Genomic DNA, 6,000 nt, shown 5'->3' with positions numbered 1-6,000 from the left:
TTCATCTGATTCATTAAGAATTCAATTGCTTAATTATACATTTTACAAAGGGACTAAGTTTTACCTGCAACTTACTAGCTGCTTTCAAAGTAAAACTCCCAAACTTGGCTGCCCTTTTTAATTAAGCGTAGGACTGGCCAGATATGGGATGACTTTGACGTAGTTGGCCAGCTTAAATATATTGCAATATATGGACAAACAATCCCTGTGTTGTTTAAAGGGTAAGGCATTTTTTAGTAGCAGTATGCACAAAATGTCTCTGTCTTAAATATATTGTTAATGGGTTGAGTGCAGAGGACCTCTTGTAGTTGACTATATATATATATATATATATATATATATGTGTATATATATATATATATATATATATATATATATATATATATATATATATATTAGCAAAATATGGTAAAACAACCTATGGCACACTATCAAAATATATAATGTACATTGTAGCAACTGTAAAGCCTATTCAGACAAGTCTGTTCTTCTGCATTCTTTCTATATAACAGTTCCTTCTGACACTTGTAAGCTAATATTAAACGCAAACATACATATAATAGATATGCAGGCAACGTTCTACCATATAAATCATTCAATAAATAATACATTAGGAGCTGAAGTTACTGAGCTCTTGTGTCCTTAGAGGCAATATCAAATGCCTCTTATGAATAATAGCAGTATTTGTCTTGAACACACAGTAAGCCCATACTGCAACCTTTTTCAGTTCTAGCCCCAATATGATGTCCACAATTTCATCAGGTCACCAATTAGCCTGGTTTCAGGTCTCCTGGGAATTCTATAATGTACTACACAGAGGGAATTTGATTTTACCACATGTATCCCCATATGTAATAAAAATCACTAAGTTTCTCCAGAAGGAGAAGAAACCCATAGTAACCAATAAGATGTTGTCTTCTGCAATGCGAACAAGAACATGCCTACATAAACACACACATTAGAGTGCATCTTCTACAGCTATCTAGGGGAGCATGTGCAAAATTACTGGGCATACTTACACTTTGCACCTTGTTCCACACTTAAAAATAAATTACAAGTGCTAGTGGGCACAAGGAAAGGACCTTCTACTACCTTCACCCTGCATCCACCAGTGCTACCTAAATTGTATATGAGTGACAAGCAAGTTAGTGGATAGAGACTGGGATGGGGTACGCTATATACCTCCAGCAATATGCTATTTATAAATATACACTTGAATACAAGCAGCACTGCATTCATCAGTGTCTAGTTTTTGCAATTTGCCGCCAACTTTTGCAAATAATCCCTATTCACTCCAACACAAACCTCAGACCTTCTTCTTTTAATAGTTAGATAGTATGCTTTTAAGCGATGGTTAGCCTATAATAAATATTATTTACAGTTGACTAAAAAAGTATAACAGCAATCTCTTTCTTTCAAACCCATGCACTCTGTACCCTTAAGTGCTGGTTAAGCATGCAAACACTGAGAGAAGAAACTATTGTTAGTTTCTTTTCTTATTGTGAAAGCAAATAGCTTGGATGGAAATCGCTTCCTCCTGTATCTATGGGCTGCAGAACACACAATGGGAGAGCAGAAAGAAAAAACCTGTTGGTAAAACACCTGATATTTATGATCAACTTATAAAAACAGAGCACTTTCATACAAGAATAAGCTATTGATATAAATCACTTTAGATTACTACATATTGATTACTACATATTTGTAAGTTTAGGGCTAAACAACAAAATAAAAAGGCTGAGGAAAGGTGCCCCCTACAAAATATATTAGTTCATGTCCTTTGATATATATATATTAAAGGAGATCAGTTACCCACAACCCCTGGCTCAGGGGTGCTTCACCAATGAGGCGAGTTGAGGCTGTTGCCCCAGGCGGCAGCACCCCGCTAGGAACCAGGGGCAGCAAAAATGCTGCTCCTGGTACTTTAAGAGCAAATTTCCAGGGGAGGGGGGGCAGCAGCAACTGCGGCAGAGGGGCCAGGATCGCCCCTGCCCTGACTGGTGCTCATGCTAGAAGAAAACTGCACCAGCCCAGGGTATTTTTGAGTGAGAACTACAGAGCAATTTTCTTACTGCTTTCTTCCTTCTTTGCACTGGGTACACATCTGCAGTAGAAAGAAAAGCTGAACTTAAAGCAAAAAGCAACACATTTCACTGCACATGCATTGGCCCGGGTCATGGAGAACACAGAGGAAGAATATGCCTAAATGGTTCTCTGCTAATGGGAGCACCATTCCTGGGTATCAGGTAAGTGATTATAATCACGGGGGGTACCTAACATTTGGCCACTCTGATGATCTAACCTTTCCTTCTCTTTTAAATATAGTAGAATGTTTTCACTTTCAGGGAATACCACAAGTTGTACTGTAAGAATACTGTCTACAAGAAATCTATATGGTCTCTCCATGTCTGAGTTTTGTCTCATTCTCCAAAGAATAAGACAGACAATTGACCATAGTGCAAGTGAATGTTATAGGGACCTTAGATTGTAAGCTTTTCTGGCTTTTCTCAGTAAAGAAATATGTCGGACCTATATTAATACCATAAAAAAAATGCATCCAAAATTGCACTTTTCACACTGCACTTGTGTCCCAATATATCTATAACTATGAGTTATAAATTATGCTAAATAACTGCCAATACCTTTGCCAATACCTTTATTGTAAAAGTAATGTTACATGATACCTGAACTTTGTGTGCAATTACATATTTACAAACCACTGGAAAAATATAATCCTTATAAATATTTGTCTTATGAATTATTTAACTGTGCAGTGTAAAGCTTACCCCTAGACAATATAGTTATGCATCAAGGAAATGGCCAGTTAATCCCTTCTTGTAAATCATATACTTTGGGTCTGACACATTTCCTTTCCTTGTTAACTGAGCATGCTTTACAAATTGCTAGGTGTGCCTACGTTTTACTAAGTGCTTATTTTTTTCCTCAGAAAAATTATACAACAGTAATGACATAACAGGTTTCTTTATGTACAAGTTATTTGTGCTGCTAAACAATACAAACTGATTTGGTTGTTTGAATTTTGACAGTGTAAACATTTTGGTCATCTGAGTTTTTTATTTCTAAAAAAAAACAGTTTTTTATGTTTATTCTCATGAACCTAATTATAGGTTGCTTAGAGATTCTTTGTTGATGGTATTTCCCTGTTCAAAAAGAACAATATAACCATAGAGCAGTCTTATTACAGGAAGCTGCTGTAAAGTTCTACAGTTATATTGTCATCATACAGTCTACACCACTGTGATGATTTATAACAGTAGCTCTATAGTACCTACTGTATATAATTTAACAAATGTCCTTGAGGTTGGCATTACAAGTACTGTATCTGTATTTGCTTATAAATTGTGCAAAACTATAGGTTCTATAATGGGGCGTTCCCATTTTGCTGGGTGATTTGACTTAATTAGTGGAGTGCAGGGCCGGGCCAAGCCGTCAGGGCACCCTAGGCATCCGGACGGCTACCCCACCCCGTGTGTGTGTGCGCGTGACTGCGCATGTGCCATGAAAAGGAAGGAGGGGAAGTAACAAAGGGGAAGGAAAGGGCAAGGGAGGTAGGGAGAGTGAGGGAGGGATGGAGGAGTGATAGAAGGAAGGGAGGGGAGATGAGGGAGGCAAGAGCAGCAGGGGAGCTAAGCACCCAGACTAGGGGTAGTCAGAAGACTTTTGAACGGGCACCTGCACAACTCGCCCACATCTTTGCACCCAAGGCAGGTGCCTCTTCTGCCTTCCCCTAGTTCTGGCCCTGGTGGAGTGGGCAGTAAACCGGTAAATAATATTCAACAACAGATGCACACCAGAGTCTCTTCCCTCCTTGTACTACGGTCTCCAGACATCACTCTTCCCTCTCCTCCTGCTTGCCAGTGGTGTGTTCCTGTGCATCTGGGGGCATGCACGGTGAGCCAAATCCCTTAATACTCAAAGACATATGGGCCCATGAGTACTTTGGCTTGCTTACAGAAAGTAGAAAGAAGAAACAGGAAAATGAATCACGATAAAGAAAAATGGCAAGACAGTAGAAAAGCAAACCAAAATGCAGGCAACACTGTATTCAAAGTAGAAGCATAGGTCTTTGAGTTCAATTATTGAGCACAAAAACCTATCCCTAGAATGCCAAACACAGGGAAGGGTACAAATGTCCAAAAAACAAAAAAACTGGTGTTGGCATCTATTTTGTGCACTTTTCACCATGCCCTGCAAGTTGTTACAGGTTTCGTCTTCGGCTATTTGGAAGTGAATGCTTTTAAATAATATATATATATAATAATATATATTCTTCTTTAAAATAATGCATAGATTTAGAAGCAGATTTGTTGTGTGTATTGTCGTTATATTTCAGCAGAGGAATAAATTTGTTCCTACTCATGTTCATTCTCTACTAAAGAGCTTGATAGACCATATTAGGACACACTTGAATGCATATGAGCACATTTTCTTAGGTCTGAATTTTTGCTTCGCCATACTTCGCACAACTCATGTCAGATGTTAATTTACTACATATTAATTAAAATGCGACAATAAGTCTCAGCAAATGAAAGCTGACTTACTTCAATAGAGAAAGTAGTGAATTTTAAAAGTATTACTTTCTTCCCAGCGGAATTTCATTAATTTACTTACGCTTATATAAATTTAAATAAGGCTGGTACATACAGGTCAAATGTATGCCTTTATTAGCGATGTTGGTAAAATTGCTGGAAGTGGCTGCTTATTATTGAAAATGTCCAAAGAAGCAAAATGTAGACATATGAGATCCTCTATTGTCCTAGACAAGACCCTACCCAAAAGCAAATGTGGCATGAGCTTCAAATGGTTAAAAAGTGTAAACATGTAATAACATATATTTAATAGTTACAATTTTTAAACATAATCCCACATTAAAATATGAAAAAATGCCAGCATTGTTTTCTTTTTTTATGACTTTTTGGAATACAGGATATGATGTCACTGATGTAACGTTGAGGATGTAGCTTCATCTTAACAATTCGCCAGGTAGAAACAGGCGAAGAAGACTTTGGCGAAAAAGGTAACGCATTAGAAAGTTAACACTTAGATAAATCAGCGGATTAACTATCATTCACCTGGCGAAACAGCGCAAAAGTTTTCTAGCGCTGAGGTTCTTTGTTAGCAAGTTGTCCTCTTCACCATTTAGTAAATAGGCAAAGTCATGGCGAATTGTCTTTTTGGGAATTTACACTAAACATCGACAATTCGCCCTTTAGTAAATGTGCCCCTTAGAAGGGGAAGTGAGCAGAGGACTGCTGGTGCTACAACGTGCTGCTTATATTGTACAGCAACATCACTCAACAAAAGAATCTTCAGAGGTTGAATAGGGCAAAAACCATATGGACCAGTTTGGGGACTTAATCTTTAGCTTTTACCTAAAAGTTGGTAATATTCTGTCTGATTGTACCTATCCTTTAAACCTTATGAGACAGTTATCAATGAAATATAACTGTTTAAAAAAATGTCACTGTGGCATTTAAATTTCAGTGCTGTTTCAGTGCATTTACTAGATTGAAACAAAAATATTTTCCTAGTAAGAATAGACTAGAGATTCTTCCTAAATTTCCCTTTAATCGGTTGCAAAAGTCCGTGTATGCTGTAAGGGTTAACTGGAATGATTTTGTTGGTCTGTTGCTACCTAACAGTGAGCTTGCTAAGTGCCTGGGAGGGGAGAAAACATGCAGATGACTGTGTGTGTTTTGACTACAAAGTATAGGAAGCTGTTTGTTGCTTTTAGCTGTATAACAGGGCTATCTGTGTGTTTTGTAGATACACAACGTACAACTCTTTCACCTGGAGGTAAGCAATCAAAACATAGTAATTACTATATAAAAATAGATAAGAATTTCTCTGTCTTGTTTTTTGTTTTATTTTTTTTGCTTTAAATCAAGTGACCTGCAGGTCTAAAATTAAAGAAGGAAGTTGTTGCATTATTTTCTGTATGAAATCTTAAGCAAATAACTATATATATATTGTAGTGAT

At 37.3% G+C, this 6,000-nt stretch overlaps 1 protein-coding gene across 2 annotated transcripts in view; it reads left to right on the top strand.

The window, feature by feature from the left end:
* The first annotated feature begins 4,982 nt into the window (after positions 1–4,982).
* Positions 4,983–6,000, top strand: part of LOC108717872 — an 80,472-nt gene continuing 79,454 nt past the window's right edge. Inside the window, exons 1-2 of one of the 2 annotated variants that reach the window (XM_018265288.2) lie at positions 4,983–5,038; positions 5,788–5,817. The gene's annotated coding sequence lies outside the window, so the exon portion shown is untranslated. Of the gene's footprint in view, positions 5,039–5,660; positions 5,818–6,000 lie in introns of those variants that run through there. The other variant, XM_018265289.2, reaches the window with a different exon arrangement.

The sequence above is a fragment of the Xenopus laevis genome, chromosome 5S (genome assembly GCF_017654675.1).
Source record: "Xenopus laevis strain J_2021 chromosome 5S, Xenopus_laevis_v10.1, whole genome shotgun sequence".
NCBI lineage: Eukaryota > Metazoa > Chordata > Amphibia > Anura > Pipidae > Xenopus > Xenopus laevis.
This window is presented reverse-complemented; position numbering and strand designations above follow the sequence as displayed.